Raw genomic sequence first — 10,523 nt, forward strand, 5'->3', positions numbered from 1 at the left:
AACACAGGTGTTAGTGTTGACGAGGACAAGGCTGGAAATCACTCTGTCCTGCTGATTGAGTTCGAATAACAGACTGGAAGCTTCAAAAGGAAAGTGGTGCTTGGAATCATTGTTCTTCCTCTGTCAACCACGGTTTCCTGCAAGGAAACACATGCCGTCATCATTGCTTTGCACAAAAAGGGCTTCACAGGCAAGGATATTGCTGCCAGTAAGATTGCACCTAAATCAACCATTTATCGGATCATCAAGAACTTCCAGGAGAGAGGTTCAATTGTTGTGAAGAAGGCTTCAGTGTGCCCAAGAAAGTCCAGCAAGCCCCAGGACCATCTCCTAAAGTTGATTCAGCTGCGGGATTGGGGCACCACCAGTACAGAGCTTGCTCAGGAATGGCAGCAGGCAGGTGTGAGTGCATCTGCACGCACAGCTAGGCAAAGATTTTTGGAGGATGGCCTGGTGTCAAGAAAGGCAGCAAAGAAGCCACTTCTCTCCAGGGACAGGGTAGGGCTGCAGTCTTATTGTCTCTCAACCAATCATGCTATTTTTTTCCCCACGTTGTTCGTAACGAGAGATATACTGCAGACACCCGATCAGGCCCCGATCCCCGTGATTCGCTAGAGAAGGAAACTGAGATTTTGAGGCAAAAGATCAGGGTGTCTTGCGAGGATCAGGTGAGGAGTGGCTAATCTGCCTTCCAGTCTGCTAGCTAACGTTCAATCGCTGGAAAATAAATGGGACAAACTGAAAGCACGTATATCCTACCAACAGGACATTAAAAACTGTAATATCTCATGTTTCACCGAGTCGTGGTTGAACGACGACATTAAGAACCTATAGCGCTCCTAGTGGCCGGTGACTTTAATGCAGGGAAACTTAAATCACTTTTACCAAATTTCTATCAGCATGTAAAGGTATAGGGGGCAGCATTTTCACTTTTGGATAAATAGGGTGCCCAATTTCAACTTCCTGCTACTCATGCCACGAATATTAGATATGCATATCATTAGTAGGTTTGGATGGAAAACCCTCTGAAGTTTCTAAAACTGTTTGAATCATGTCTGTGAGTATAACAGAACTTATGTAGCAGGCAAAACCCTGAGGACTAACCGTTCAGAATCTTTTTTGTTGTTAGGTCTCTGTTCAGTGAGTTCTCATTGGCAAACGATATTTCTTAGGAACTTGTTTTCAGTTCCTACCGCTTCCACTGGTTGAGGTTATACATTTGTGCAATGAAGAAGTACGGCCATCTAGGAACTGCGTAACACTGTTGAGAGTTGTGCAAGACTTGAGTTTGTTGTCTTCCTGTATTGAACACAGATAGACCCGTCTTCAAATTGATCGATTATTAACGTTTAAAAATACCTAAAGTTGTATTACAAAAGTAGTTTGAAATATTTTGGCAAAGTTTATAGGCAACTTTTGGCATATTTTGTAGTGACGTTGCGCCAAATAAATGGACATTTTGGATATATATGGACAGAATTAATCGAACAAAAGGACCAATTGTGATGTTTATGGGACATATTGGAGTGCCAACAAAAGAAGCTCGTCAAAGGTAAGGCATGTTTTATATTTTATTTCTGAGTTTTGTGTAGCGCCTGCAGGGTTGAAATATGCTACCCTCTTTGTTTACTGTTGTGCTATCATCTGATAATAGCTTCTTATGCTTTCGCCGAAAAGCCTTTTAAAAATCGGACTGGATTCACAACGTGTAGCTTTAATTGAGTATCTTACATGTGTGATTTAATGAAAGTTTGATTTCTATATCAATTTATTTGAATTTGCCACGCTGCATTTTCCCTGGCTTTTGGCCAAGTGGGACGCAAGCGTCCCCTATACCATAAGAAGTTAAATGTGCAACCAGGGGGAAAAAATTCTAGACCACCTTTACTCCATACAAAGCTCTCCTTCGCTATCCATTTGGCAAATCTAACCATAATTTTTTCCTTCTGATTCCTCCTTATAAGCAAAAATTAAAGCAGGAAGCATGAGTGACTAGATCAATAAAAAAGTGGTCAGGTGAAGCAGATGCTAAACTACAGGACTGTTTTGCAAGTACAGACAGGAATATGTTCCGGGATTCCTCCAATGACATTGAGGAGTACACCATATCAGTCATTGGCTTCATCAATAAGTGCATTGATGATGTCGTCCCCACAGTGACCATACGTACATAGCCCAAACAAAAACGATGGATTACGGGCAGCATCCGCACTGAGTTAAAGGCTAGAACTGTCGCTTTCAGAGGGTAGTGAAAATAGCCCAGTACATCACTGGGGCCAAGCTTCCTGCCATCCAGGACCTCTATACCAGCCGGTGTCAGAGGAAGGCCCTGAAAATTGTCAAAGACTCCAGCCACCCTAGTCATAGACTGTTCTCTCTGCCAGCACACGGCAAGTTGTACTGGAGCGCCAAGTCTAGATCCAAGAGGCTTCTAAACAGCTTCTACCCCCAAGTCATAAGACTTTTGAACATCTAATCAAATGGCTACCTAGACTATTCACATTGCACCCCTCCCCTCTCCACACCACTGCCACTCTGTTGTCATCTATACATAGTCACTTTAATTAACTCTACCTACATGTACATACTACCTCAACTAACCGGTGCCCCTGCACATTGACTCTGTACCGGCACCCCCCTGCATGTATTGTGATTTTTTACTGCTGTTCTTTATTTACTTGTTATTTTATCTCTTATTCTTATCTGCATTTTTTGAAACTGCACGGTCGGATAGGGGCTTGTAAGTAAGCATTTCACTGTAAGGTCTACACCTGTTGCATTGGGTGCTTGTGACAAATAAAAAAATTGATTTGATTTGATAAACACTTCAGAATTCATCAATAAATACAAGGGAACCAGTTCCATTGGCAGCCATACAAGCCCACACCATCACACTACCTCCACCATGCTTCACAGATGAGGTGGAATGCTTCGGGTCATAAGCAGTTCCTTCCCTTCTCCAGACACTTCTCTTCCCATCATTCTGGTTCAAGTTGGTCTGTCATAATATAATAGAGACTGTAGATGTAGCTGGTCTGTCATAAAATAATTGAGACAGTAGATCTAGTTGGTCTGTCATAATATAATAGAGACAGTAGATGTAGCTGGTCTGTCATAATATAATTGAGACAGTAGATCTAGTTGGTCTGTCATAATATAAAAGAGGCAGTAGATCTAGCTGGTCTGTCATAAAATAATTGAGACAGTAGATCTAGCCTGTCGGTCATAATATAATAGAGACAGTAGATCGAGCTGGTCTGTCATAATGTAATAGAGACAATAGTTCTAGCTGTTCTGTCATAATATAATAGAGACAGTAGATGTAGCTGGTCTGCCATAATATATTTCAGACAGTAGACCTAGCTGGTCTGTCATTATATAATAGAGACAATATATGTAGCTGGTCTGTCAAAAAAAATTGAGACAGTAGATCGAGGTGGTCTGACATAATATAATAGAGACAGGAGATGTAGCCGGTCTGTCATAATATAATAGAGACAGTATATCTAGCTGGTCTGTCATAATATCATTGAGACAGTAGATCTAGCTGGTTTGTCATAATATAATTGAGGCAGTAGAAAAAGCTGGTCTGTCATAATATAATAGAGATAATAGTTCAAAATCAAATCAAATCAAATGTATTTATATAGCCCTTTGTACATCAGCTGATATCTCAAAGTGCTGTACAGAAACCCAGCCTAAAACCCCAAACAGCAAGCAATGCAGGTGTAGAAGCACGGTGGCTAGGAAAAACTCCCTAGAAAGGCCAAAACCTAGGAAGAAACCTCGAGAGGAACCAGGCTATGTGGGGTGGCCAGTCCTCTTCTGGCTGTGCCGGGTGGAGATTATAACAGAACATGGCCAAGATGTTCAAATGTTCATAAATGACCAGCATGGTCCAATAATAATAAGGCAGAACAGTTGAAACTGGAGCAGCAGCACGGCCAGGTGGACTGGGGACAGCAAGGAGTCATCATGTCAGGTAGTCCTGGGGCATGGCTCAAGGGCTCAGGTCCTTCAAGAGAGAGAAAGAAAGAGAGAAAGAGGGAATGAGAGAGAGCACATTTAAATTCACACAGGACACCGAATAGGACAGGAGAAGTACTCCAGATATAACAAACTGACACTAGCCCCCCGACACATAAACTACTGCAGCATAAATACTGGAGGCTGAGACAGGAGGGGTCAGGAGACACTGAGGCCCCATCCGAGGACACCCCCGGACAGGGCCAAACAGGAAGGATATAACCCCACCCAGTTCTAGCTGTTCTGACATAATATAATAGAGACAGTAGATGTAGCTGGTCTGTCATAATATAATAGAGACAGTAGATGTAGCTGTTCTGTCATAATATAATAGAGACAGTAGATGTAGCTGGTCTGTCATAATATATTTGAGACAGTAGATCTAGCTGGTCTGCAATAATATAATTCAGACAGTAGATCTAGCTGGTCTGTCATAATATAACAGAGACACAGAGACAGTAACTCGAGCTGGTCTGTCATAATGCAATAGAGAGGATAGATCTAGCTGGTATGTCATAATATAATAGAGACAGTAGATGTAGCTGGTCTGTCCTAATATAATAGAGACAGTAGATCTAGCTGGTCTGTCATAATATAAAAGAGGCAGTAGATCTAGCTGGTCTGTCATAATATAATAGAGACAGTAGATCTAGCTGGTCTGTCATAATATAATAGAGACAGTAGATCTAGCTGGTCTGTCATAATATAATAGAGACAGTAGATCTAGCTGGTCTGTCATAATATGATAGAGACAGTAGATCTAACTGGTCTGTCATAATATAATAGAGACAGTAGATCTAGCTCGTCTTTCGTATTTTAATTGAGGCAGTAGATATAGCTTGTCTGTCATAATATAAACATAGATTTCTGCCCATTGGAAGTTAATCCAGAACTATACAGGCGTTTTTAGATGTTTTTCGGCAAACTCTAATATGGTCTTCCTGTTTTTGAGGCTTCCCAATGTTTTACATCTTGTAAAAATATAAACTGTTTGTATTTAGTTTGACACAGAGACACCTACCTCCTGGGGGGCATTCTTGATCTGGACAACTGTTGTAAAAGGGTTTTTATTCACCAGGGAAAGAATGATTCTGTCATCCACCACAGTTGCTTTTCGTCTTCTTCCGGGCCTTTTGGTGTTCCTGAGCTCACCAGTGCGTTATTTCTTTTTAAGAATGTACCAAATAGTTGATTTACCCACACCTAATATTTTAGCTATCAGTCTGATGGGTTTGTTTTGATTTGTCAGCCTAATGACAGCTTGCTTCATTGGCAGTGACAGCTCTTTCTGACTTCATATTGAGGGTTAACAGCAACAGATTCCAAATACAAATGATACACTTGAAATTCATCTCTAGACCTTTTATCTGCTTACCTGTAAATTAACTAATGAGGGAATAACACACCTGACCATGGAACAGCTGAGCAGACAGTTGTCCAATTACTTTCGGTCCCTTAAAAAGGGGGGGAACATATAAAAAGTGCTGTAATTCCTACACCATCCACCCAATTTGGATGTAAATACCCTCAAATTAAAGCTGAAAGTCTGCACCTTCAGCTCATCGTCATTGTTTAATTTCAACTCCAATATGCTGTGGGAGACAGCTAAAATAATACTAATTTGGTCAATGTCCAAATATTTATGGACCTGACTGTATATATCGACCTGAGGGATACAATGTATTAGCATAGCCTATGTGTATGTTATGTTTGTCTATGACATGCTGTGGATGTGGTTTTTGAGTGTCTTATTGCCACATATGTCATTATAGTGATTGTGTTCCCCATACTCTATATAATATACATGTTTATAGATGTGTGCTGTGTTTTTATATATTTGATGCATCAGTAAAAGTATTGATGCAGGGATCACCCCCTTGCTAAAATAAACGTTAAATAAAATAAGTAATAGTAAACTTAACTTCTGATTTAAAAAAAATCCTCAATAGTGGTAGAGACTTCGACTCAGATGACCTCTGGGAGCCAACAACAAAGAGACCACATTCAAGTCCTCCATCCCCTCACTCATTCAAACGTTGGAACTGGTCCCTCCAGTCTGACCGCTGCAGCTGTCTCTGACTCCACCCCCACCCCCGCCCAGCCATCGAGGTGTGAAAAGGCCAGCCCAGAAGTGGAGGAGGGCCAGTGCACCAGCGACATCTACCACTGAGGGAGAGGACCGTTGGCACATTGTGCTTGAGGATGTGGAGCCACTTCCACCAACATTTAGACCTAAAAGGCAGTCAGGACCTCAGCTGGACATGACTTGAAATTAAAGCCCCTTCATCTTTGTGTGTAAACTTAAATTGTTTATTACCATAGCATGTTTGTATGTTCTCTCTAGCTATGTACTTGAAAATTTTGCAATTGACCAATTCGGCCACTTGGGTACATTTGGGCAAACTCGTGAGGGACACCTGGGAGACTTCATACTAAATATTATGTAGCTCTCTCATTCTTAAATGTATCTGTTTGACACTTTGCACACACACAATTGCCAAGTGTGGACAACATCTTAAATTATCCCCAGCTTCCTATCTCAATGTATGGTTTTTCTGTTGCATTTCAAAGATGATGCAACAAAAATACAAATAGAAAACGCATGTTTTTCCTGTTGGTTTTATCTTTTACCAGATCTGTTGTGTTATATTCTCCTCCATTCATTTCACATCTTCACAAACATCAAAGTGTTTCCTTTCAAATGGTATCAGTAAAATGCATATCCTTGCTTCAGGTCCTGAGCTACAGGCAGTTAGATTTGGGTATGGCATTTTAGGCGGAAATTGAGATGAAGGATCCTCCTATCCAGAAGTTTCTCCAGTCTTTTAGGAGCTCATCCATTGTTGGTTTCCTGGTCTTAAGAGGTGGCTCTTCATCTGAACTGTCATCAGCGATTCCATCATCAACTCCAGATCTGTAAACATTAAAACCAATAGACAACGAAAGTACTATAGGCCTATACGAATTCCATCATTGCTATGAAACAAATATACTCCAAGAGATATGTAATCTGGTGTCATTATCTCCATCATAATAATCCTGCATCATACCACCCTACCTTCCTCTTCTTCCTCTACGGCATATTGGCTTGATTCGAACTCAGCATCCACTTCCGCCATCTTTTTCCTCTTGAGTGTCTATTTTGTCACGAGGCTGCCATTTTCTCTCCTCATTGTTTCAATATGAAACATTTTGGGACCGATTGTTATCCTCTCCAGCAAATAATACAACACTGACACCTACTGGTGAAATGACTAAACAAACACATCCATACACTGCTATATCAAGACGTTTTAAAAAAAATGTTGAACCTTTATTTAACTAGGCAAGTCAGTTAAGAACAAATTAGTATTTACAAAGACGGCCTACTATTCCCTCTACTATAATATACTGGAATGCAGCCCTTGGACAAGTGGACTGGAACTGGAACAGTCTTGTTGTTGTCTGGCAAATATTGTTTTTCTAATGAGGTGAAAGAAGTATCATACAAACTCATTCATAGAATCTACCCTGTAAAGACCTTTATTATACACAGAATCAAAATAGCTATTGATAACAAATGTGTATTTTGTGGTTGTGACCCAAAGACTCTTGACCACTTATTTTGGGACTGTTCTTATGTTAGAAGATCTTAAAAGTGTGTGAGAAGATTTTATTTTAAAAGAAATGACTATTAATGTTAATCTAAGAGACTCTGATATTGTGTTTTATTTTGATCCAAATGATATGGACCCTGATTGAACTTTCATTGTTAATTTTTTAAATTTTTCATGGCAGATTCTTTATGCATAGTGGGCAGAGAAAATCCCCTCTTCACATTGTGTAATTATATAGATTTTAAATATTATTTTGAAATAATCAGGAAGTGTAAAAACAAAAAACCAATACGTACCATAAAACTGTTTGACAAATTGAAAATGTATTTTGATATGTAATGCCCCTGTCTGTTAGGTTTATGTACTCTTGTTTGTATATTTCTGTTTTTGTATTTGTTTTGTTCTTAATAACAACAAAAATATGAATAAAATAAAATGTAAATAAACTGATATACAGTGTCAGTCTGGTACTTTATTTTGCGTAACCCATAAACATACAGATTTCAGATATAAGATGGAAAAAGGCAGTACATGATAGGATTCTATTGGTCATGCAAATACCATTTTAGATTCAATAAGTGCTTTACAGGGTTTACCATATTGTCCAGCTAAAGAATGGTGAGGTTCAGACTGCCCTATACACATTTTGGAATTAAACAACAGTGATTTTCTGTCCTCGTTTAAATTGTTCCCCCTTCCTCATTTGACCTATTACACATCATTAATAAATATCAGTTTGAAGCATAATCCCAGATACATCATAGATTGCTAGACTGAGTTTCCAACAATGTGGCCTCTGCTCTCCTGTGTTTCTGTAGTGTAACCTGCAGCTGCCAGTATCTGAGCTATCGTTCTTGCGCTTGCCCATGTTCAGGGACTGTGCACAATGGAGGTCATTTTTAAAGATGTCCTTAAAGCCGGCCTCCATGTCCAGCTGGGCGAGAGCCTGTTCCCTGCCAGCACGTCCATCTCCATTTTCAGCCTCTTCTCCCAGGACACCAGGATGCTGTAGAAGGCCTCCTGCATCTTCACCAGATCCTCCTTCACCTCCCTCAGAGCAGCCACAGCCCCTCGGTGCCACTCTCTCTCCCTCTCCAGAGCCATGTGGAAGAGGGCCCTAGCGCTGGCTCTTCTCCTCAGTTAGGGATTCCTGCTCCTGGCTAAGCCTCCTGCATTCCTCCATCAGCTGCTGGCTCTGGGAGGCTATGGCCTGTCGGTAGCCCTGCACGCGGGTCTTCTCCTTCTCCATGTGGACCGCCTTCTGTCGGTTCTCTCAGTGTCTCCTTGTACTTCAGCTCAATGTCATCACGGATAGCCTGAAAGCACTTGTCGGACCTCCCTCTGTGACTCTCTGGAACAGATCAACTCTGAAAGATGGAAACATTTAGCTTGTTGTCTGATAACTATGCCTTACAAGTTATGGAATGTTGCCACTTGTTCAGACCTTATCTTACCAAATGAGAGTAAGGAACATTTGTCATCTGACATGCCAATCTTGGATTGCAGGAAGTGCATTTAATAAGACATCAACAGCACAGTACATATTCATTGGCCTAAAATGGATGTCTGTAAACTGAGCACAGTGGCCGTCTCATAGCAAAGTAAGGTTGAGTCAGCAACGTTACACGTAATTAACTTATATCTAGTCAACAGACAAGCTGCTCTGTGCTCCTGCAGAGGTCCTTGAGCATGCAGCTTGTTTATATGTAATACAGTACTTACGGAAGGCGGGTAGGTCAATCATGGGCATTAGTAGGGCGTAATTCCACTTGTTCCCATTGCCGCCACTCCGGGCTGAGACTTCCTTAATATTAGAGATCGCACACCAGCTGTTACTGACAAATAGACCCAGACCACCACCCCTTGTTTTACCTGGGGTAGCTGTTGTGTCTGGCTGATGCACGGAAAACCCAGCCAACTGTATATTATCCATGTCGTCGTTCAGGCACAACTCTGTGATATTACAGTTTTTAATGTCCCGTTAGTAGGATAGTCTTGAATGGAGCTCTTCCAGTTTATTCTCCAGTGATTGCACGCCGGCCAATAGGACGGATGGTACAGGCGGATAACCCAGTCACCGACAAATTCTCACAAGGCATCCGGATCTGCAGCCTCTGAATCTGTCTCCTCCTCATGCAAATGACAGGGATTTGGGCCTCGTCCAGGCGTCAGGTTGTTTGTCTGACCTGCAGAGGTAGCATACAGAAAATTCGATGAGTGTTACCATCTCCGACTAATGTGAATGGGCAGCTCACCATAATAGAGTTAACTGCTCTGGTAACGTTATAAGAACACAATCATGAAACAATTTATTAAAGTACAAATGGGGTAATTTGTGCAAAATGACCACATCATTCAGAATTGAGGGGGCATATCTTTACTGAAGATAAACTACACAGTTGTTGACTGGTTGACTGCCAAGCTATAACTGTCATAGCAAGTATATCGATCACACAAACACAATTTTGCAAAGAAAGGTTTTGCCTCATCATCTTGACAGCTAGCTTTGTTTTGGAAAGGCTAATCTGTCTCAATACATTATGCATTCAATTCCATTCAAAACAATTTAGTAAAACATATTTACCAAAAGGAAAGCATGGATTAAATAACCTTGCAGATAGATATCTTTATGTTCAAGAATGTCTCTTCAATCGAACCTCAATCGTCTCTTTTAGGAAAATAAACATTCCGTAATTTCCCACCTAGAATCCGCAGAGGGGAGTTAAAATTGAGTTAATTTAGATATCGTCAATATAATGACGGAAATCGAATTATTTTGGTTGTAAAATGTAATAATCTTTACATAGAAACTACTTGACTATATAATGAATTCTGTATTTCATCAATGAGGATTATTTATTTTTCCCTTGACGAAATGAAACCCTCTCTTGAGATGGTATA

The 10,523-nt window shown here is 40.7% G+C and overlaps 1 long non-coding RNA gene and 1 pseudogene across 1 annotated transcript; both read right to left on the bottom strand.

The window, feature by feature from the left end:
- Positions 1-6,631: 6,631 nt before the first annotated feature.
- On the bottom strand, positions 6,632-7,192 carry LOC135551747 (uncharacterized). Its single transcript, XR_010457364.1, has 2 exons — positions 7,085-7,192; positions 6,632-6,940 (listed from the first exon to the last, which is right to left on the bottom strand). It is a non-coding gene; the product is annotated as an uncharacterized LOC135551747 (long non-coding RNA).
- An 887-nt stretch (positions 7,193-8,079) lies between these two features.
- LOC135551736 (coiled-coil domain-containing protein 127-like) lies at positions 8,080-10,522 on the bottom strand (annotated as a pseudogene).
- Position 10,523: the final 1 nt, after the last annotated feature.

Source organism: Oncorhynchus masou, chromosome 13, assembly GCF_036934945.1.
Source record: "Oncorhynchus masou masou isolate Uvic2021 chromosome 13, UVic_Omas_1.1, whole genome shotgun sequence".
In the NCBI taxonomy this organism is placed as follows: Eukaryota; Metazoa; Chordata; class Actinopteri; order Salmoniformes; family Salmonidae; genus Oncorhynchus; species Oncorhynchus masou.